Below are 25,084 nucleotides of genomic sequence, written 5' to 3'. Positions count from 1 at the left end.
CTCATAATTTCAAAGAAATACTGCCCAATCGTTTTCAATACAATTTATAGCACTATAAACAATTTATATACCTGTAATTGTTAGTGCCGTTAATGTTGCTTCGCCAATTATCTTGATGTAAAATTAACAAATCAAAGCCTTAAGGTCATAAAACACTTGAACCACATCTGATTATGTCATATAAACTCAGATCTCAAGGGTTTCTGGTTATGAAAATACTTTTATTAGTCACTGTTATAAATTACTGTATCATTTTAGCTAATATCCTTCTATAGTATAGAACTTATAAGATTAAATTGGTAGCATTTGGCCTCATACTAAGTACATCTCAGCATTTCTCTCTATAAAAATCAAATGTGCTTACAACACAAAGACCTATCCACGAAGTGTCAAAGTGAAGGGGTAAGTGGAGTCATTAACCACTAAATTGTTATAAACTTATTACTGTTCATTAGCAAATAAAACCCCCTCTTCGGTGTAGGTTTTGAAAAAGGGATCATTTGGGTAATTGCTTCAACCTTGTACTTTACCTTAGTTATATCTATTCTCTATTCACAATTTCAGGAAAAGTTTAAAATTAGTCACCTTTTTTCTTTTAAACAAACAATTAGATTCCACCAAACAACCAGCCAGTTGTAAAGAAATGGTGGTTTCATTAGATTCCATTGTTTGGATTTTTATTTTACAAATTCCTTTGTATGTCAAGGTCCTTTTAACCAGAGCACAATTTGTGAGTAGGGGTTTGACCTCCATCTCTCTCGCCCCTTTGGTTTTTGTTTTTTGCTTTTCCTATTTCAGTTGGCTCTAACTTAGTTAATGAAACAATTCAGGCTTTTCAGAATTTTTATGAACTCTCGTATCAGAACTGGGCACAATGCAAGATGAATAAGTTTTAGAGACCTGCTGTACAACCATTGTACTGCAGATAGCAGTAGTGTATCGGTTAAGAGGCTAGATCTCAGGTTAAATGTTCTTACCTCAGGAAAATAAAATTGGAAATCAAATGGAGTATATTATCCACTTAGTTAAAACTGCATTGATTTTGAACACTATAATGACATCTATGACTACTAATTAATTTTTTTGCCTTTGAAACAGAAGCACAGTATTCTTTCCTACCAGGAGAAACACACACACACACACACACACACACACACACACACACTCAAACAGGGGAAGTAGAACAAGAAAAATACTTTTCTCAAGGCAACGGTATTTATACAATTCAGTACAGCTTGAATTAAACATCAACACTTTGAGAATTTCACAGGATGTTTAAAATCTAGTAGATATGAAAATTGGGATTTGAATCTTTTATAAAGGAACTTCATTGGTCATCCTCAAAGTGCCCCAAATACAAGGGTCTTGAGGAATCTTGGCAAATAGGAAAGTGAGTTAGGATCTTCTATTTTACGCACCCCCAAGATACATTGAATCATTTTTTAAAAGAATTAGTAATGGTTAATCATATGATCATGAGAAGAGGACCAAACTCAAGGTACATAAGGACCGGAGTGAGTGCAGAAGAATTTAAATCAATAAGCCAGTTTTATTCTCAAATATTCTCTGACAGCATATGGTACCTACTTCCTCGTAGGTGTGGCTCCAGGCTCTATCAGGGAGAATGGCAGTTTTGTTAATTTTTTATTCAGTTAAATTCTGATTCCTTCCCAAATTGTAAGAATTAGCGATTTGTAATTCACAGCCAGTCATAAACCTACCTGGAGACACTTTCCCAGCCCCTGAGACCAAGGGACTGTTTCCACGTAAAAAGGAGCTATACGGAGTTATTCTCGAGACACACAAGCTAATTCCGAAGCTAACATCAGAATCTCCATTTTGCGGCCGTTTGTTCCCCCAAATCTTTCGTCCCTTTGCAGGTTCAATATAGTTCTGAGTAGCGGAAAGGTTGGAGCAGTTACCTTGGCCAGACAGTGCTGTGCAACAGTCAGATAAAATCATCTTCCAGATACACGCAGAGGTGATAGGTCCTGATGGGTCTGCCATATATCACTGCTTATTTGGCAAGTTTATGAACAAGTCTCAGGTTACCTACTCCTGTTTTAATTTTCCCCTGAAAAGATGTTTCCTGAATATTTATAAGAAGCATGTGTCCCAGAAAAGAAGGATAATTGGAAAAGACTCCCTTTAATTTCTCTCAGTGTTTCAGCAGAGAAAATGCTTCAAAAGATAGCATCCCAAAGACTATCCCAATCACCCCACCCCTTTTGCCAAAAAAAAATCTTAGCTATAAAGCTGTCGGAGAGTTGCTTCTTACTACCATTTAAAATTAGTACCTGTGGCATTAACTTTGGGATCTGTTGGTAAATGCTCTTATACCAGCTATTATAAAGCAAATTTTTATGTGAAGTGGTAGTTATGGGGTTTGTTTTAGAAATAAATCTCCTAATCCCAAACTAGGTAAGCCACTGCTAAAACTTATATAAAGTAATTGAAAGCAAAACAAAACTCTCTCTTAAAAATCTATCAGTTCCATCATTTAACCTCTTACTACATTTATAAGGAAGTTGTCAATTCTTTTATATCACTAGGAAACATTCCATGTGTTCCTTCAAAGTTATATGGGCATAAAAAACAGTTTAGGTGTAGCTTTCAGACATACTACCCTAAAGTTATTTTTATTATCCAATAATGAATGAATATACTTGTATAAATTCCGCTTCTGATGGAAAGCTGACTCCTCAGAGAATACTGAAGTCCTCCCTGCCAGCAGCCATGGTTTGTTCAAGAAATGAACAAACGCCATTAACTAACTTGGTTCACAAACTGGCCCATTGTCATCTGTCTCTTCCTGTCACCAACACTCACCCTGGCAGTCCTCCTGTCCCAGCCCACTGTTACTGATTTGCAATTAAATAGACCAGAGGTGGTTATTTGAAATTAGGAAGAGATTGGTTCTCTTCCTTTTTTCTTAAATTTATACCCTGTGAATTCTCTTAAATAATGTGGTATGAAACAGTGATTCCTTTAAAGAAAATTCCACTAGGACTTCACGGAGAGTATAGTGTGTAAAAATAAATCAACACAAAGTAGCTTGATTTTAAGATCTGAGCATACCACCCTGTTGGTTAGTTGTACAGCTCAGAATATTACAACACAACATGCTATACAGCTCCTGGACACACTTGGGCAGGGAGTGTCTGTTATGTTACTCCTGCTGATTCGTTAGAGCAAAAATATACTGTAAATTATGTGTCTTAGAGAAATATATTTTCTTAAAGTAGATTAAAAAAAACCCTAGACTTGGAAGTTAATTCATCAAGTTGTCAATGAGTTAGACCAGTGAATCTCCAGTAAGTATTCAACATCATACCATGTGTGTGCAGACTCTCAAATATTCTACTGCTCATTCTGAGGGAGTCGGGGGTGGGGATGGGTGGAATGCCAGTCTGCAACGCTGAACGTTATACCTGTGCTGTGCTATTATGTATAGAATAATCTCTCTTTCTTTTTCCTTTGAATTTGTTTTCCTCTTGCTTCCCAGAGGATTGTGTGGAGGACAATGCAACATAGTGTAAGCTTTGGTCTTCTTCTTCTCATCCCCATTTGTCTTTGTATGGTCATTCCGGAGAGTTTCTGAGAAATCCCACCTCCACTTCCTCCTTCCAGATTGTCTAGAGAGAGAACACTGAACACTGTACCTGACCAATGGGTTTAAGAATGTCCTCTCTGCTTGGTGTTTATGGTTAACAACCACTTGGTATTCTTTCTCAATGGCAAGGTTTTCAATCTCAGCTTTGTGTAAGACTAGCTCATCTGGTGGCTGATTTGAATTCTGTCCCAATGTTCAGACTGTGTATAGTCTGCCTGAAAAACTTGCTCTTCCCTGATAGAATATATTGGCTTTTTTCTTCTGTGCTGAGTGAATAATTACCTCCCTAATAATGACAACGAACCAACAGCAGCTCTCATGCATAAGGAGCTAATTTTTCCACTAGCTGGGACACAGAGAATTTAGGGGGGTAAGAAATAGTTTGTGGTATAGCTTGTTTACTCTTTGTTTTCCTACTTGGATTTACTGATATCTTTTAGAGCATTTAGGGAGAAAGCATTGGATATTTTTTACTACCAAGCGGTTTGTACTGGGGGTGAGGATAGGCACAGCCAGGTTATCCTACCTGACTTTAACTTACATATTAACTGTAATAAATTACACATTAACTGTAATAAACAGACAGTTAAGTTATCCAGTGGTTTTCATAATACCGCTCTGTGCCGGTACTACCACTTCATAAAGACCTGAACCCTCCATAGCATCATGGACCCAGAAGAGAAGATGCCTCTCACCTGATGAGCTCATTGATTCATGTAGCACACCTATGACGTCATGGTGCTACATGTCTGCCTGGCCTTAAATTTAGGCAGTGGCAACACTATGTCTAATTTTCCTCCTTTAATATTCATTTGTTTAAAAGAAAATGTCCTCTGAGTGGTATCCCTATTTATCATTCCAGCTCTCTGAGCCCAGGGCAGTTTGGATAAGGTAAGAAAGTTAAGAGGTATATCTGAAACAGGAGTACTCTGGAAGGGAATATCTTGAGGAAGGAACAGGGAAGGCAGATAGCTCAAGGTCTCCTGGTGCTAAATGGAAAGTGGGAGAAGGAAGCATCAGTGGTGGGACAAGTCAGGGTTCTATTAGTTTGGACCCACTGATACAACTTGACTAGCTCCAGTTGACAGTGTGTGCTTGCCCTCCCCAACATTCTCTTGGTACCTCCAGGTTTTCCAGCGGTTAAACTAGTCCAATCTCCTTGTCTGATGGTTATTATGACCCTTGTAGTTTCCCCGAAAAAGAATGATGTCCTAGAACATACTGGAAAGAATGTAAAGCATAATATCATCCCCACCCACTCCCCACGTGTGCTGGACTTCCCCGCTTGTCTCCTATAAACTTCTTTAGCTGGGCCCCCAAGATCATATGTTTATTATTGGATATGGTTCTTGCAAAAACACAATGCAATTTCTGAAATGTATTGGTGTGCCATTGGTGACAAATATGTTGTTAATATTAATACGTATAAATTTAAGTACTTGTAAAATATCATCAAGCTATACCCTTTATCTTATTGTTCAGAAACGAAATGGACAAAGCAACTCACATCCTGGCACTGTTTCCTGCCTGATGGTTAATCCCAGTTTCAGAGTAAAATGTTGGTCTTAAAGATGTTCTTCCATGCCTCTTTGGGACCATTTGGTGTGATTTAGGAAGTCTTAGCTGTAAGGATGCGGGAAACTGTCTGTTGTTCATTTTAAATTGCCATGGCATTTCACTGTCACCTCAAAGGATTCTGCATCCGGCTAAATCCACTATTTTGCATTTCAAAAGGATGTCAGGCTGTGGTTAAGAAACTGCTTTATTATCTAGAGCCTCAGCCACTGTCTTTAGGTGACACTGATATTTTCCATTTTCCACCTCAACACAGACACACACAGAGACACACACACACACACACACACACCTCTCAGTCTTTGCTTGGCCTGAACAGGAGAAACTAAAGCCTCCGTAACAACAGTAAACCAGATTCTGCTCTTTAATTAGTTTTCTAAAGATAAATGGGTCAAAGCCAGATTGGCTTTCAGCCTCTGCTGCAGCTGAATAAATTATGCCCCATTCACCCCAGCAAACAAACAGCTACTGCTCCATCCACTTCAGATTTGGAACTGCCCAGTCCTGCCTGAACTTGCTTTATCTATTTGCTGCAAAACCCCACTGAGACACCCTAGTTTCATTTTCAGTGAACCCTTGGCAATAACAGCAGCAAAATGCAGCGAGCTTTCAAAGCAGGGAGAAAATACAAAGCGTTAAAACCAAGCCACCCAAGTTATTTGGTCTCAGTTTCTGCCCTTCTCTGGGCATCACCAACAGCGTGTGGTGGCAGAGGGAGCCTCCCGACACAGGCTTCTGTAGGAGGCTTGTGGTTGATGAAGCCCACGTGGGGAATGTCGTTAAGACACACATGTACAATGATGGCTTATCTCCAGGATATTCTGCTTATTCCATGGGCTTGGAGGAAGCACAAATCTAATTCAGTGATATACGCTGTTGGAAACCTAAATGGAATGCCTGCCCCTTATGTGGAATTTTCAGCTCACACCCAGTGGACAGTGGACTATTTTTACATCCTTGGGAAGCTGTTCTTTCAGGAATGTGGAAGCACAGTGAAATCAGAAGCATAGCCCTTTCTTTCAACTCAGGCAAAGCAGTGTTTAATTGCAGCGGTCGTATACCTTGGGGAGTAACATATACCCCACCGGCTGCATTACTCCTTGGGAGATGCTGAAGCCCATTCCGCTCCTCTGCTTCAAGACACGTTCAGAGACTCACGTGGATTCCAGCAATGAATAAAGTCATGCCGCACATGTTAAAGGGGGAAAACTTTTGCACAGCTTGCTTTAGGTATAAGTGGTCTGAAATCATTTGGGGGGTAATTTTACCAGCAAAACCATTTTCAACTCTATTTTTAAACTCTCCTTTGTCCTCAGAAACATTTAAGCAAGAGCTTTGCTGACCTCTAGGTCACAAAAGTAAAATGTTACACTTTCAGACCCCAGATATGGCTGTACAGATCTTACGTCCATTTTATGGTACGTTGATATGCTTATTTTCCCCTTCAGACATGAAAATGTCTGTCAGAATTCCTGACTTCAGCTAAACCCAAAACGATGCATTCTATGGGTATCAATCAATCATGTATTTATTGAGTTCTCCTCTCTTGAGTAGCACTTAATAAAACTAACTAGCATGTACATTCTCCATCATCACATGTTGTTAGTGCTAGCATCATCAAAAAGGCAAGAGTTACTGTTTGCAAAAAAACATTGTTTATCAAACCAGTTAGATACACCGTGTTTCCTCCAGGGAATAGTATCCCGTATAGAGCCCCATAAAACGTTAGCCTACAGGAAGTAGGAATTTGATTTTGCAATCTGAGATAAACTACACCAATAAAGAATATATGGAAGGCTGTAATGAACATTTTGGTCCATGACTCTTTTTGAATTATGGCTTTCTCAAAGTATATGCCCAGTAGTGGGATTGCTGAGTCATATGGTAGTTCTATTTTTCGTTTTTTAAGGAACTTCCATACTGTATCAATTTACATTCCCACCAACAGTGCAGGAGGGTTCCCTTCTCACCACACCCTCTCCAGCATTTACTGTTTCTAGATTTTTTGATGATGGGCATTCTGACCGGTGTGAGGTGATACCTCATTGTAGTTTTGATTTGCATTTCTCTCATAATTAGTGATGTTGAGCATCTTTTCATGTGTCTCTTGGCCATCTGTTTGTCTTCTTTGGTGAAATGTCTATTTAGGTCTTCTGCCCATTTTTCAATCGGGTTGTTTGTTTTTTTTGATATTGAGCTCCATGAGCTGTTTGTATATTTTGGAGATTAATCCTTTGTCCATTGTTTCATTTGCAAATATCTTCTCCCATTCTGAGGGTTACAATAGCCAGGACATGGAAGCAACCTAAGTGTCCATCAACAGATGCATGGATAAAGAGGATGTGGCACATATATACAATGGAATATTACTCAGCCATAAAAAGAATTGAGTTATTTGTAGTGAGGTGGATGGGCCTATAGTCTGTCATACACAGTGAAGTAAGTCAGAAAGAGAAAAACAAATACCATATGCTGACACATATATACGGAATCTAAAAAAAAATGGTACTGATGAACCTAGTGGCAGGGCAGGAATAAAGATGCAGGCATAGAGAATGGACTTGAGGACACGGGGTGGGGGAAAAGGGTAAGCTGGGACGAAGTGAGAGAGTGGCATGGACATATATATACACTACCAAATGTAAAATGGATGGCTAGTGGGAAGCAGCCGCATAGCACAGGGACAGCAGCTCAGTGCTTTGCGATGACCTAGAGGAGTGGGATAGGGAGGGTGGGAGGGAGACGCAGGAAGGAGGGGATATGGGGATATATGTCTGCATATGGTTGCTTCACTTTGTTGTACAGCAGAAACTAACACAGCATTGTGAAGCAATTATATTCCAATAAAGTTGTATAAAAAAAAGAATATTTGGAAGGTATGTTAACAAATGAATCATCATCGACCAAATATGCGCATTGAAAACATTAAACAAATGTAGCATCTTTGAGCTAGGCTGTATCCGATAGCTTGCTCTCCTTTCTTAAGCCAGAAGTCTTTGCCCATATCTTAAACAAATTAAAGAAAAACATTGCCAGTTCTGAACTGATCGGATGAAAAAGTTCATCTGCACACTCATTCCCGTTACTTGTCCTTATTCATCTATGTAATATGTGTTTTCGGTGACCTGATTATGAAAGCCTGAACACACAAGCCATACTAAACTGCCCTAATCATACCGTTTAAAATATGTGTTCATGAGAGGTATCAGTGGACATAGATCTTTCATTAAATTATTGAGCAGCTTATGGAAAAGCTGCAGTCAGTTTTTCCCATAGCTGTCTGAGATATTTGCACCATAACTCCACAACTCCCAGATGTGACGTTCACGCTTATGAGAAATAGAGCTGAAGAAATGGGATTTTTCATAAATACCAGTTTTGATGCATTTGCTGTATAATCAGTCAGCTTTTAACTGACTCTGGGGCCCATGGAATACATTTTAAAGCACTGGGAATTGGGCTATTCCCATAACATACTTGGACACTCTTTACTGCGAGCGTTAAACCTCAGGCATAAACATTGTAGAGAAAACCAGATGAAAAGAAACCTGTTTGAGGGAAAATTGACTTCCCTTCATAAATGCTGAAGGTAGATAGAAACATATCTTCAATACACAATAATTTTATTACTTAAGCTCATTCACGGTTATTATTGTCAAAGGCTCTGACTTCATGGGTATTTTCTTGCATCTAAAAGACTAGCCAAGCTATTAAAACAGACAAACAAAAAAAGACAAGTTGACAGTCAATGAACGAACCAGCTGCTGTAACAGGACCTCTATATTGCTGGCTAACAGATAATTTTTTGGAAGTTGGGTTTGTGTAATATCTTTAGAAGCTTTTCCAATATTCTGTTGATCTGGAGGGGCCAAGCCAGGCACTGAAGCAACTACAAACAACCCCCAAAATGGCTCACAAAAACACAGGTTTATTTCTTGTTCATAGCAAGTGTCTGCCGTGCGGTTGGCTGCGGGTCAGCTACACATGGTCATCACCCTCACTCCGGGACACAGGGTGACGGTCAGCCATTATCTGGAGCTTTGCCTGTTACAGCAGCAGGGGAAAGAGAGACCGTGAGTCTCCACCTGGAAGGGACACAGCACAATTTTTCCATCTGGTCGACCAAAGCAGGTCACATGACCAAGCCTACTGTCCAGGAGGCAGGGACATATGTCCCTCTGTGTCTCACACAGACTGAAAATGGACACGTTTGTGAACAGAAATATTATCAACCCCAAATACAGATGACCAAGGCAAGATTTTTAAATTGATAAAAATCTGTTCATTACTCTCTGAGACAAACCTTTCATGAAAAACAAAGAGAAATTCATCATTCATTCAACATATATTTACTGTGCTGTAATATGGGCCAAGTAGAAGTGGCTAGAACATAATCAAAGAGCTCACAACACTTTGGGCGATGGCAGATCAAGCTAGCTCTCATTTAAATCAGACCATGGTCAGGTGAAGATTGCATTTAAAAGTTTTTAGAAATCTAAGGGAATTCTAAATCCTTGTTACAAAGGGAGTGTCTACATTGCCCTAGGAAACCAGCATCCCTTTATAAGTCAGGTTGATTTTTAGCATCGGATGGCTATTTCTCCTACCCAAACTTCAAGTTCAATCATCATTCAACCAGAGCAAAGGAGTCCCACCCCAGTAGCCCACCAAGACAGTATCTCAAAGGAGGATGTAGAAGCTGTTGCCAATGAGTAGGAGAAAAAGAGCAATAGGAAAACAGAATGAGCAAAGACTTCTTTATTACCATCATTTAAATGTCTTTCAGATCCAGACTGTGTATTTTTTAAAGGAACCTTCGATACTGGATGTCGTAAGGGCTGCTCTTGTCTGACTTGACATCATGTGTGCTTAGGCAAAGCAATTTTTCTGCTCTTCTCCTTTCTGGGTCAACCTAGTTGGAGCAAATCAAATTGTTCCCCCTCTTTCTTCCTTTCATACATCATCATTTAAGATCACCAAGAATTCGAGTTCCGGAACCTGCCTTTGTCTCCTTTTACAATATCTGTTTATTTCTGAATAGCATTCATGACGGAGAACACTTTTCGCAGGTTAATCAGGGAAAGTGCACAGGCTGACAGCAACAGCAAACTTATCGATTGCAATGAAAGTCTCAGGATTGTGTGTGCCATTGGCTTCTGCGTGGAATTATTTTCGAAATCGTAGAGCTCTGATTCAGCTGGCAGAAAAATTACAATATAAATTCATAAATTATTTATGTGTAATGAGGCAGGAAAGGAAAACAATGACTTGGTAAGTTTTATTCTAAGGGATTTGAACCTAAGAAAACTCTTCAAAGCAGCCTGAATTCATTGCAATGAAGAACACTCATCCCTGCACTTGAAAAAGCCTAGCGTTTCCTTTGTTCGTTCTTTGCAGCTCCTTGAGTGCTAGAGAAAAGGGGTAAACACGAAGCAGCTAGACCGGCTCTGGGAAGAAAACAGAAAGGTAGCAAACTGCCTTAATTGATCTCCTCACGTAAAATCGAAAAACTCCTCACGGCAATCTTTAGTGTGAGACATGTCCTCATGAAAATGTTTCCAGTTACTCAGGAAAATCAAATCTTCTTTATACAGTAGTCTTCAAGGAACAAGAAATATTTCATTAGGATTTTAATGGTGAGGGCTCAAGTGAAAGAAACTTCATCCTCTCTTGTCAACCTTTATCCTCTCTTTAAAAATAAATGAAATACAACCTCTTTACACTATTTTCATTAAAAAAAAATTTCTTTCTCCATGACTTTGGAGAGTTAGAAGTTAAGTGAGTCCCTAGGAATATTTTTTATTTAATTTTTTTTTTGGAGTATAGTTGATTTAGAATGTTGTGTTAGTTTCTGCTGTACAGCAAAGTAAATCAGTTATACATATACATATATCCGCTCTTTTTAGATTCTTTTCCCATATAGGTCATTACAGAGTATTGAGAAGAATGTCCTGTGCTATACAGTAGGTCCTTATTAGTTATCTATTTTATATACAGTAGGGTGTATATGTCAATTCCAATCTCCCAATTTATCCCTCTCATCCCCCTTTACTGGAATATTTTTTGAAGACGCTGATTTGCATAACTCTGAGCATGGTACGACAAGGAAGGATTGTGTTGGGGGGGGTGGTGAGTGGGTGAGTGTGGGTGTTTATTTTTTAAGAACAGTACACTCCTTGTGCCCAGTAATAATAAGTGAACCACCCAGAGATTTGTTACAGTGATTTATCAAATTGTAGCTGAAGCATGATACTTTTAAATAAACTGTGATTCATCACTACTTTTTAAAATTCAGAGGCACCCCGTGGTGGACCAAGTGTAAGCACCAATTTCCAGGGCTCCCTCAGGCCCTCTCATCATGTCCCATCCTAAACTTTACCTCCCACAGAGAAGAGCCACTGCCCCGGGCCTCCTGGAGGAGGAGAAGGGGACGATGGGATAAGAGGACTCTTTTCAGAACAGTCTTCAAATCTTACATATTTTTACTGATTTTTTCTTTTTTTTGGTAGGTTTGCTCTATCAGTTACTGGGAGAGTTATTTCACTAGGCAGGAAGATTGATCTGTTTTTCCTTGTAGTTCTATTTTGTTTTTTTATATTTTGAGTCTGTATTTCTAGTTACAAGTTTAGCTTCTATGCAAATGGACCTTGTCATCATTATATAGGGATTCCCCCTTCTCTAGTAGTAGTAGTTGTTTGCCTTAAAGTCTATTTCTTTCTTTCTTTTTTTTTTTTTTGATGTGGACCATTGAATTTGTTACAATATTGCTTCTGTTTTATGTTTTGGTTTTTTGGCCATGAGACCTGTGGGATCTTAGCTCCCTGACCAGGGATGGAACCTGCATTCCCTGCATTGGAAGGCGAAGTCTTAACCACTGGACCACCAGGGAAGTCCCAGTCGATTTCTTTCTGATAATAACAGAGATACACCAGAGTTTTTCTTTTACTAGTATTTGACTGTATCTCTTTGATACAGTATCTCTTTGAAATGTATCTCTTTCCACATTTTCGCTTTCAACCTTTCTGAACCCTTATGTTTTAGATATGGCTCTTGTAACCATCACATGGCTGGTTTTATATTTAAATCCAGACTCGCAATATTCATACTTTAATTGGTGCATTTAGTTCATTTAAATGCACTAGAAAAACTAAGATGGTTGAGTTTGTTTCTTCCATCTCGTTTTGTGATTTCTATTTGTCTCATCCATTCCAGACTTATTTTTGCTTCTTTCTTGTGGACTGATTGAGGATTTTTGTCTCATTCCACTTTTTTTCTTTTAGTGTTTGGAATCTAAATACTTTCTTTTATTCAATTAGAAAAATGGTTACTCTTGAATAGAATGGTTACCAATAAAATGGTTACTCTTGAAATTTTAGCATGTGTCCTGACTTAACACAGTCTGAGCTTAATCAATCAATCAATATATCTTCCCGGGCTTCCCTGGTGGCGCAGTGGTTGAGAGTCCGCCTGCCGATGCAGGGGACGCGGGTTCGTGCCCTGGTCCAGGAAGATCCCACGTGCCGCGGAGCGGCTGGGCCCGTGAGCCATGGCCGCTGAGCCTGCGCGTCCGGAGCCTGTGCTCCGCAACGGGAGAGGCCCCAGCAGTGAGAGGCCCGCGTACAGGAAAAAAAAAAATACTTACCTTCTCTGGAACAATACAGGGACCTCAGAACACCTCAACTCTGATAATTTTCCCCTCAGATCATATGCTATTATTATTGGATAATTTAGTTCTAACTTATAATTTTTTTAATCTTACAAGATTTTAGATGATGATGATGGTGATGATGATTTTGTACTGGAACTTTGTATATAGAATTAACCACATTTTACTGCTTTCTTTCGTTATCATTCCTTCTTGCATCAAACCAGCCATCAGGAATCACTTTCCTTGGTCTGGAATACATACTAGAGGATTCACTTTACTGGGGGTTTTATTTGAAAATGTCTTTGTTTGCCCTCATTCTTGGGAGACATTTGTGCTCAATGCATCATCCTAGAATGGATGGTTAGTTTCTCTGAGTACGTTGCTGCTTATTTCACTGTTTCCTGGTTTGTATCACTGCTGTTGCGAAGCCAACTCTTGGTCCTTCCCTTGTAAATAATCTGTATTTTCTTTCAAGCTGCTTTTAAGATCTTCTTTGTTGTTCTGTAATTTTATTGTGTTGTGTCTAGGCGTAGATTTCTTTTCTTTTTTTAAATTTATTTTGCTTAGGATTTGCTGGGCTTTCTAAATCTCCTAATTGGTCTCTTTCATTATCTGGAAAACGCTAAGTCATATATCTTCAAGCATTACCTCAACCTAATTCCCTCTCTCTTTCTCTACTCTTATCCCATAACTGATTAGACATGTCAGACTTTCTCCCTCTATCCTCTGTGTCTCCTAACTTGTCTTTGTCTCTTTCTACATTCAGAATAATTTTTTTAGCTCCACCTCTCAGGTTATTACCTCTCCCTTCTGTTGTATGTAATCTCCCATTAAATCTGTCTGCTGAGTTTCTAACTTTAATGATTATATTTTTCATTTCTAATATTTATTTTGTTCTTTTTCAAATGTGCTTAGTCCTGTGTTCAGTAGTATCTTACTCCTTATTCACATGTCTAAATCCTACCTTTTTCTATCTTTCAACATACTTATTTCACACTTTGCATCTGATACTTCTGATATCGGAAGTGTTGGATGGTCTCATCTGGTATCTCTGCTGGCTTTTGCACATGGTGCTTTGTTTCCTTATATATCTTATATTCTATTTGTTTGTTTCTATTTTTTTATAAGCTTATATTCCTTTGAACTTAATCGATTGAAAGTCTTTGTGGCCTGTGGTGACGGGTATTTCTATTTCTCTCCCCTACTAAGGATTTAACCCCTTGGAATTCCAGTTTTTTGTGATATAGGCTGATGGCCTTAGGGAAGCCCTACACTTCTGTCCCTTGCCCCTCCCTGCAAATCTATTAACACCAAAGCTTCAGGTCATCTGGGTCTGGGAAATGTCCTTAAGGTGAAAGCCAACCTCAATACTCATGTATTCTTTTTCTGGGTTCCTATTTTCACTTAGTTTGCAGCGGTACCAGTCCCCCGTGGCAGTTCTGCCATGGATTGCTGAACTAGGCTGCATTAAGTTCTTCGGATAGAAGGTTCTTCTACAGAAACTCAAAGGTCTTCCCAGGCCAAAATTCTGCACCCTGTGGGCTAGCACTAATACATATGAGGTCCTTGGTATACACCTGCTGGACAGGCTTGCATGGAACACAACCGTGTTTCCTTCGTTCTCTCACTGCCTCAGGCAGACAGGACGCAGGCACAGGTAGAGCAAGCAAGGGGCATTTGGTGTCACAAAACCCGCATTCGTGTCATGCAAATGAGGATGAGGGGTACTGAGAGAGAAGCCAGCCCCACATGGTTTAGCGATGGATCACTTCCCTCGCTCCTCCTTTCCTTCCCACCCCTGTGAGGGGTACCCCACCTCTTGTGCCTCAAGGCACAACTCCTCTTTATTTCCACATGGTGTAACAGATGCTAAAGCCAGGGAGGCGCACAAGCAGTCACCTAGCCTTGTTGTCCCATTTTCTGATCTTTCAAATGGAGAAGAAAAAAATAAAAACACAGGACCTGTGTTGTCCTGTTGCAGTGATGATGATAATTAACGTGTATAAAGTTCCTGGCTCAGCCATTGTCTGCATTAAACTTAGTTATCCTTAGTATTATTGCTAATAATAATGATATCAATAGATGAAGTGTGACTGTTATTATTAATCAAACAAGAACAACATCTAACTTCAAAGATTTTCATTATTCACTGGGATTTTGGCTTTAGCACAAAGCCAGTAGATAAACTCCTTTGCCCCAGCCTTTGGTCTTTACAGAAGTGGCTGCTTCGGGTTCAAGCCTCAGGATTGGAAGAGATTAAGGCTACGACAGCTTTGCTTGGTACCATTAGGAAGAGTCACTGAGGAAAAGACAGACGAGGAGGAAGAGTTAACACCAGTGTCTGCATCGTTGTCAAATAAGCGAGCACTGGAGCTTCTCTTTCAGATGCAGCCACGTAGCAAGATGACAATGAAAAGTCCGAGGGTGAACATTTGGGAAGCTGATAAGAGATTCGAGCTCTGTAAAAGAATTTAGGAAGCAGGCAGCTAAATGGTGGATGCAAATAACCTAGAGAAATGACGGAGCAGAGGGGGCAAGGGACACACTGAGGCTCCGGTGACTCATTTCTGAAAGCAGAGCATGTCTTGTGGCCTCACGTCACCACCGAGGACTGCCACTGAAAGGCTTTTTCAAAAACATTCAGGCCAGGGGAGGGAGAAATCCTGGCAGAGGACATGAAAAACCCAGATTAGGTGGCTGAATCGGATGCGAAGGTGAATAACATCTGAAATAGCCTTTTTTTTTTTTTTGACTCACTTGAAGGTGAACACAGGGACAAGTCATGGACAGTAATTTAACTGTAAAATGATCGGTGCTTGGAGAGTAGATTTGACTCTGTGGAATGACAAGAAATGGACAAGGATCTTGCAGCTATTTTTCTCTTCCCCCATCCTGACCTCTCTCCTGTTAAAAATAAAAGGAGAAACAGAGGCACAAAGTTATTAAGGTTTGCCGGTGACGTAGGAGCCAGAGCAAGGACCCAGGTTTCTTATTTTTATCCCCACGTATATCCACCAAATTGTCCCACCTGCCTGGCTTACAAAATATAACGTAGCCCCAGATTGAAGCAGGAGCCTCTTAACAGCCTCTCCTGGTTCAGTAAATAAGAAGAGTGTTCCACATTTGTGCAGCACTTTCGAATAACAGGCAAAGGGTTTTCACAGTTCGTACCTCGTTTGCAAAGCTTGAAGCAACTGGAAACAGCTATCTGATGTTTCCCTTGAAGAGACTTCCAGTGCTGGCTTTCTGTTCCCCAGGGGCCTAAAGTTATAATCCTCTTGGTGTCTGTGATGTTTCTACTGCCATCAAAGGTCAAACAAGAGGTGAACAGACATTTCAGTGGGTTTACTGCTACTTTGTCACTTCTCTGTTGCTCACGGTACTTTCCTAAGGTTCTATGTTTGGGGGAAAATAAAAGGGAGGGAGGGACAGAGGAATGAAGGAACGAAGGAAGGGGATTTTCCTGTCTGCCACATAGAGCTATTTCTGGTGCCCCAAGCAACTTCACAGAATTCTGTGATGAAGACTGGAGGCTCGCGCAAGGGAGGTGAAGAAAGGATGTTGGTGAAAGGATGGGGCAGAAGGCCTTGGGTCTAGATGGTGACTATTGTATTTCCAGAACATTCAATCAACTACCCTCCTAAGTTTGCTTTTCATTACATTGCTGGTATTTTCTCAAAGCTCTCAATTGTGGGAATATGGGACACAGGGTCCTCATTTTAGAAGCTCTTCCTATACAATAACAGCATTGGCAGGTAAATTATTTTTGGTTGAACAGATGATTAGGAGTAAGAGCTATAGCTCTATTGATTTAAAATGGTAAGAGGCTTTCGGCACATTATTTTAAATGCCTGTGGGAGTTGTATAAAGTCCCTCGAGGATTACTGACTTTGGGTTAAAATCCTTATTACAGAGTTTTGTCTTTTGTGTCCAAATCATTGCATTATCTTGAATTGTGGTCAGCAATTTTTCAGCCCTTTTGAGTCATTGTGACGCAAACAGGACTGTGATTTACCAAAGCCATGTTTGGCTTTGCACTGGCTCTCGCCAACTCTAAAAACAAGACTGTTTGTTCAGGTAAGTAGAGCAAGATGTAAATGAAGCCCGAGGCCTTGATCCTTTTAAAAATGCTGGCCAAGGCCTCCTTCCTTACCGTGAACTTCCCCACCATCCTCTGAAGAGGGTCGCAGAGGGTGGAGTGAGACAGCTTGGAGCCAAAGTGCAGATTCACCATCACTGCCAGGGAAAACTAATTCAAACCATTTGCTCTACATTCAAGGGTCCTTACATTTGGAAGGACGTGAAAGCCCATCTAGTCCAATACCCTCACTTTACCAGTGGGGATGCCAGAATCCAGAGAGATGAAGTAACTAATGCAAAAAGTACACTGGCTTAGCGCTAAGCTATTTCTTTGCTTCTCAACTTTTAAAATAGGGTCGTCCTGGTTGTCATAAGCCTGTTTTTAATTCTATTTTATTCTACTAAGATCAGGAATCTTCAGCATTGAAATATATATGTTCTAGAATAGAAAAGCCCACAAAATTACAATCACAAACAAAAATAAAGTAAAATTGAATTTGTTGAATCCGCTGCCACAGAGAAGGTAGATATATTTTTTTTTCTCTTAATAGATTTATTTTTCAGACAAGTTTTCGGTTCAGAGTAGAAGTAAGCAGAAAGTGCAAAGAGTTCCCCTATATACCCTGTGCCACACACATGCACAGCCTCCTGCACTATCATCGTCCTTCACCAAGTGGTACACTTGTGTCTTTGTTTTGTTTTTTACTGCAAGTTTGTACCCTTTGACCGACCTCCTCCCAATTCCCCCCACCCCCAGCCCCTGAGAACCACCATTCTACCCTCTGTTTCTACAAGTTTGAGTTTCTTAGATTCCATATGGAAGTGATACCCTGCAGTACGATGATGCTCTCTCTGTCTGACATGTCTCACTAAGCATAATGCCCTCAAATGCCTCACTGTCCATCCACACTGTGGTAAACAGCAGGATTTCCTTCTCTCTCACGGCCGAATCATGTTCTGCTGTGTGTGTTTGTGATATACATATATCATATCTTACACATATAAGATATGATATATACCGTATCTTCATTATCCATTCATCCATTGACAGATACTTAGGTTGTTTTCATATCTTGGTTAATGTGGAAAATGCTGCAGTAAACAAGGGAGTGCAGGTATCTTTTTGATATCCTGTTTTCATTTTCTTTGGATATGTACCCAGAAGTGGGATTTTGCCAGATCATATGGTGGTTCTATTTTTGGTTTTTTGAAGAACCTCCATACTGTTTTCCATAGGGACTGAACCAATTTACATTCCCCCCCAACAGTGCACAATGGCCCCCTTCTCTCCATATCCTCACTCTTCTTATCTCTTGTCTCCTTGACGATAGCCATTCAGCAGGCGTGAGATGATCAGAGTGGTACCCTTGTCATAGTCAGTGAACCTACACTGACTATCCTTTTCATCCAAGCTGCTCTGGCAAGAGGCATTCTATCTTAAACGCTGCCATTTTCTTGCATTTATTTATTTATTTATGGCTGCGTTGGGTTTTCATTGCTGCGCACAGCGTTTCTCTAGTTGCGGCGAGCGGGGGCTACTCTTCGTTGCAGTGCACAGGCTTCTCATTACAGTGGCTTCTCTTGTTGCGGAGCACGGGCTCTAGGCACACGGGCTTCAGTAGTTGTGACACGCAGTCTCAGTAGTTGTGGCTCGCGGGCTCTAGAGTGCAGGCTCGGTAGTTGTGGCACACGGGTTTAGTTGCTCCATGACATGTGGGATCCTCCCGGACCAGGGCTCAAGCCCATGTCCCCTGCATTGGCAGGTGGATTTTAACCACTGCACCACCAGTGAAGCCCAACACTGCCATTTTCTAGTGAAAACACAGAAAAAGCGCTAAAACCTTATGAAAGTCCCTCCAGCCTTCCTCTTTGCATTCACACGGTGGGGAGGGAAGAGCAAAGAAGATAGGTAAAAGTAAATGAGACTCTCTGCCAGCCTCTCCAGCTGGCCAGCAGTAGCCTCCTGTGAGTCAAGACAATGAAGTCAGAGGAACTCCTCCCCTCCTCCTCTGAGACCATCTAGAAATGCGTGGGAAAAACAGAGGCCACCTCCAGCTCCTACTGCTGTTTCATCAACAGTAACTTCCTTGAGGGACATTATCACATTAGCCAGACAAAATCACATTAGCCAGAGAAATCAGAGAAGAACAAGAAATAAAAGGAATCCAGATTAGAAAAGAAGAAGTAATACTGTCACTGTTTGCAGATGACGTGATACTATATGTAGAGAATCCTAAAGACGCTACCAGAAAACTACTAGAGCTAATCAATGAATTTGGTAAAGTAGCAGGATACAAAATTAATACACAGAAATCTCTTGCATTCCTATACACTAATGATGAAAAATCTGAGAGAGAAATTAAGGAAACACTCCCATTTACCATTGCAATGAAAAGAATAAAATATCTAGGAATAAACCTACCTAAGGAGACAAAAGACCAGTATGCAGAAAACTATAAGACACTAATGGAAGAAATTATAGGTGATACAAACATATGGAGAGATATACCATGTTCTTGGCTTGGAAGAATCAACATTGTGAAAATGACTATACTACCCAAAGCAATCTACAGATTCAATGCAATCCGTATCAAACTACCACTGGCATTTTCCACAGAACTAGAACAAAAAATTTCACAGTTTGTATGGAAACACAAAAGACCCCGAATAGCCAAAGCAATCTTGAGAAAGAAAAACGGAGCTGGAGGAATCAGGCTCCCAGACTTCAGACTATACTACAAAGCTACAGTAATCAAGACAGTATGGTACTGGCACAAAAACAGAAATATAGATTAATGGAACAGGATAGAAAGCCCAGAGATAAATCCATGCACATATGGTCACCTTATCTTTGATAAAGGAGGCAAGAATATACAATGGAGAAAAGACAGTCTCTTCAATAAGTGATGCTGGGAAAACTGGACAGCTACATGGAAAAGAATGAAATTAGAACACTCCCTAACACCAGACACAAAAATAAACTCAAAATGGATTAAAGACCTAAATGTAAGGCCAGACACCATCAAACTCTGAGGAAAACATAGGCAGAACACTCTATGACATAAATCACAGCAAGATCCTTTTTGACCCACCTCCTAGAGAAATGGAAATAAAAACAAAAATAAACAAATGGAACCTAATGAAACTTAAAAGCTTTTGCACAGCAAAGGAAACCATAAACAAGATGAAAAGACAACCCTCAGAATGGGAGAAAATATTTGCACACAAAGTAACTGACAAAGGATTAATCTCCAAAATATACAAGCAGCTCCTGCAGCTCAATATCAAAAAAACAAACAACCTAATCCAAAAATGGGCAGAAAACCTAAATAGACATTTCTCCAAAGAAGACATACAGATGGCCAACAAACACATGAAAGGATGCTCAACATCACTAATCATTAGAGAAATGCAAATCAAAACTACGGTGAGGTATCACCTCACACCAGTCAGAATGGCCATCATCAAAAAATCTACAATCAATGCTGGAGAGGGTGTGGAGAAAAGGGAACCCTCTTGCACTATTGGTGGGGATGTAAATTGATACAGCCACTATGGAGGACAGTATGGAGGTTCCTCAAAAAACTAAAAACAGAACTACCATACGACCCAGCAGTCCCACTACTGGGCACATACCCTGAGAAAACCATAATTCAAAAAGAGTCACGTACCAGAATGTTCATTGCAGCTCTATTTACGTTAGCCAGGACATAGAAGAAACCTAAGTGTCCATCGACAGATGAATGGATAAAGATGATGTGGCACATATATACAATGGAATATTAGCCATAAAAAGAAACGAAACTGAGTTATTTGTAGTGAGGTGGATGGACCTAGAGTCTGTCATACAGAGTGAAGTAAGTCAGAAAGAGAAAAACAAATACCATATGCTAACACATATATATGGAATCTAAAAAAAAAAAAGGTTCTGAAGAACCTAAGGGCAGGACAGGAATAAAGACACAGACCTAGAGAATGGACTTGAGGACACGGGGAGAGGGAAGGATAAGTTGGGACGAAGTGAGAGAGTGGCATGGACATATATACACTACCAAATGTAAAACAGATAGCTAGTGGGAAGCAGCCGCATAGCACAGGGAGATCAGCTCAGTGTTTTGTGACCACCTAGAGGGGTGGGATAGGGAGGGTGGGAGGGAGACGCAAGAGGGAGTGGATATGGGGACATATGTATACGTATAGCTCATTCACTTTGTTATACAGCAGAAACTAACACAACATTGTAAAACAATTATACTCCAATAAAGATGTTTTAAAAAAAAAATGACATTTGCAGTTCAGCATCTACCAATATCAGTGTGAGACAGCAAAGGTTCTCAGTGTATCTCCGGGCTCACTGAGAGAGTGAGGACGTCATTTCTCTCTCCACATGCATGATTCCATGCATAATTTTAAAAAGGGCCCACTGCCTTCTGCCAGAGCCAACTGTTTATGTAGCTGTAATACTGTTTTACTAGCTGTGTTTATGGAGGTGCCTTTTCCTTCTGTGTCAGCAAAATTGCTGGGCGGGCGGATGGGGCTGGGGACTGTGGGGGTCTCACAGAGATGATTAATTACTGAGCATCTCGCCGCAGATGTTCTACTCTTCCCCGGCGCTGTGGGCCCTTTTCGTCTCTTCTTCATGGGAAGGCATTCTCCCTCTTTCCTTCTCTCCCACTCCGTCCCGTGCATTCACACTTCCCCCACTGCTTCCTCCCAGCGGTGGCTTCTCTCTTGGAATTCTGGACCACAACACAAGAAAGAAAGGTGTTTTCATATCATGGTTAATTGGCAGTCAGAGTCAAAACAAAAGCAAAATATTCTGAAAATGCCAAGCACGTGGGAGGAAGGTCTCCTCGCTAAACTGACCCTTCCTTGTGACCTCAGACCCCTTTTCAAGATTCTTACTGTTGCAGTAACACCGGGTGGTCATATGGACTGAAAATATAGATTCAGAAGTGATTGGGTCATTCTCTCTGGGGAGAGGTTTTTTTGTATTTGTTTTTTCAGTTTATTAACAGAATGTGTAATATCAACTCGAGAGTGATCACCGCTTCTTATGCAATTGAATCTAAGTGCAGATCATTTCACATATGCCTCCCTTTTCTTAAGTAGTTCCAGTGCTTCCTTTTCACAGGACAGAGTTGAGCTGAGGGCTTCCTAACTGTGAGAAAAAGTAGGGCCACACTGCACCCCCAGGGACTTTAAAATTGGTTCCCCCATCCAAGAGTGCTGTACACCCCTCCCCCCTGATTTTGGTGGGAGAGAAAATAGAAGAGGCTTATCTTTCAAGCTTCCAGGAGATAAACTACAAAGCCAACAGAGAAAGATCTGTCACTAGTGTCTCAAAGGTTCTCTCTGCCCACTAGACCAGCATTTCTGAAGATGTGGGACCTGGATCACCCACACCAGAAGCTGATTAAAATAGGTTCCTGAAGGCCAACCCAGAGAAGGGGGCTGGCCTGAGACAGAGGGGCTGCTGAGCTGGAAATTGGGAGACCTGGTTCTGGTTCTGCCTCTGCCCCGGCATCACTGTGTGACCTTGCACATCCCAGGTCCCCTCATCTGTAAAATGAGGGGTGGTCGGACAGTCCTTTAGAGTGCCGTGAGCTTGAGCTTCTGTGCGAGTGTGGGATGTGTGACCCTGCTGAGCGCCGACCAGCGGGTTCTAGATCACGCTTTGAAGCTTCTGAGAAAGAGCTCTGTGGAGGCAAAAACATAGACCCTCAGAGTTGTTTTTGCTTTTTGGGGTTTTTTCCAGAATATCCAGCTAATGTCCTGTAGGGCTTCGTTCCTATTTCTCTGTGATCCAAAAGGGAGTCCAGGAGGGACAGAGTAAAGAAACTAAATTAAATGTCCATAAGAATATCCCAAAAGAATAGAGTCAGAGGAAAAGTCACGTTTGAATTTAAGCCTCTGAAAACGTTTGGCAAAGCGCTGAGTTCTCCGTTCAGGTTCATCATTATGAATTTTCCCGTGAGCTCACTGTGTTCCCAGGACCCACCAGACCCGGGCCCCTCACATCCTCTGCCTAAAAGGACGAGGTTGCAGGAGTGAATCTGCACCTCGCTGTATCCTCCGCAGCTGTCCTCTGCTCGGTCTGGAAGATGTCCGATTCTTCCTCACACTTTCACTTCCTCTTTGAGCTGGGATGTCCCAAATTACACAGCCAGGGTCTTCACCAAGGGGAGACGTATTCTCCACAGGCTCTGCAGAGAGTGAGAAAATAGATCCGATCTTGAACAACTGTGGTAGAACAGTTGTGTAAACGTCTTTGAAATCCATGTGTTTTTCCAGGTGAAAATGGCCTTCCACTCACAAGGTAGATTGGACGCATTCAGGAGACCCAGAAAATCTCGGTTCGTCCCATAATTTCCCCAGAGTTGTTGTTCTTTATTTTTTCCTTCTCCTTCTTCCCTTACCTTGATCCTGTTCAGGACAGAAATTCCTGAATGGAACGGGTTAGAAATTTTGCCCGTTCCCATCAATGTGACTTTTTGAACCTCCCGAGAGGCAGGAAGGAAGCCAAATGTAATTACTCAGCCTCTAAGATTTCATCGTGTGGTGATTCATCAAAGGATCTGAAGACACTGCACATTTCTGAACTGAAATGCGCCTTCCAAGAGGCTCCTTTGCCATGTTGCTTTCCTGCAGAAAGAAAGAGCCATGAGGGGGAATTTCACACCAGAACCAAGGCTTCTGCTTGGTTCACACCTCTTTATCTGTGTCCCCTTTAACCGTGTTGATAACATTATGTTTGAGTAAGTTCAGTCTCATATTTCCTCTTGTCCTCCTTCATCTTTGCTGTTAGCCTGGAGAACATACACCCTGTGCCTGTGTCCAGCCTTGTAACAATTTTTAAGATTATTTTCAAATATTATCAGGTAGGCAGAAATTTTACGTCTCTGAAAACCCACGCTTGGCCACCTACCCTGTGACCTTGGGCGAGTCAGTTAATTGCTCTGAGCCTCTGGTTCAGCAACTCTCAGTCTTGACTCTCCATTAAAACTACCTGGGGAACTTGAATAAATACTGCTGTCGGGTCCCTATCCCCAGATTTGCTGACGCATCTGGTCTGGGGCTGGCCCAGGCCTCTGTATTTGGAAATCTCCCAGGCGTTTCCAGTGTGTAGCCGAGGACGCCAATCATTTCTCTAGGTCCTTGTTCTTCAAAGTGAAGGCCTTAGACAAGCAGCACCAGTATTCCCTAGATGCCTGTTAGAAATGAAGACCCTCAGCTCCCCTCGCCCGACCTACTGCCTCAGAATCTGCATTTTGGCAAGACCCCAGGTGACGCATAGGTCCGTCACAGTAAGAGAGGCACAGCTCTAATTCCTTGTCTGTTAAAGAGAGGTAATAATATTCACTACGGGCAGAGCTGTGTGCTGCATGTTTTCCCCACGTAACCTCAGACACATACAGAGGAGAAACCTCACATATGGGCTCTTAGCCAGTTTCACGGAGCTCTGGTGTGTGACCTGGTGGGTTTGTTGGGAGTGGTGGTTGTTCCCTTCTGTGGTTTTCTTAAGAGGCTGATGGTTAGTTAACGTTTAAATGACCATGTAAAAACGTTCTCCCTTTGATCTGAGAAGCTGGACTTCTCCCCCAAATTTAATAAAATTTGCCTCCTTTTTCTATCCCATTTTAGTTTGATTTGGGGGTTATACATCAACTCTAGTTGGCAGACGGATTTGAGGAACAACATGAAGTGGTTTTTAGGATGGGGATTAGTAAAGCAGGGGAACCAGAAGCTGAATGAGTGGAGCGCAAGCTCTTCAGACAAGTTTGTTTACAAGGGATCAGCAAACTCCGGCCCACAGGCCATGCCGCCTGTTTATGTAAATAAAGTGGTATTGGACCGTAGCCCCGCTCGTTCAGTTAGGTAGAATCGACACTGCTTTCGTACTACTCTAGTAACACTGAATAGTCCTGAGAGAGACCACACGGCCTGCAAAGCCCAAAACAATGCTTTCCACGTTCCAAAGGCTGATACTAGCCTTTCACAGAAAAAGGTTGCCTATTCCTGAGTTAGAGCAACTACTAAGGGAGGCCAAGGTTGGATGAGCACGGCCACCTGGGCGCATTGGTCTACTGGGTTTCGCGGTCCAGTCTAGGCCCCTAATCCCAAGCAGACAGTGAGCAGAGGTGTGGTCATGGCAGGGCCAGCTGGAG

General features: G+C 41.3%; 1 protein-coding gene across 1 annotated transcript in view; it reads left to right on the top strand.

The window, feature by feature from the left end:
• GPC6 (glypican 6) overlaps positions 1-25,084 on the top strand; it is a 1,084,450-nt gene that overhangs the window by 988,219 nt on the left and 71,147 nt on the right. The window lies entirely within an intron of this gene.

The sequence above is a fragment of the Aethalodelphis obliquidens genome, unplaced genomic scaffold (genome assembly GCF_003676395.1).
Source record: "Aethalodelphis obliquidens isolate GAN/ISIS:26980383/991018 unplaced genomic scaffold, ASM367639v1 scaffold15, whole genome shotgun sequence".
Lineage (NCBI taxonomy): Eukaryota > Metazoa > Chordata > Mammalia > Artiodactyla > Delphinidae > Aethalodelphis > Aethalodelphis obliquidens.
Note: the sequence above shows the minus strand (reverse complement) of the source record. Positions and strands in the feature narration are given on the sequence as shown.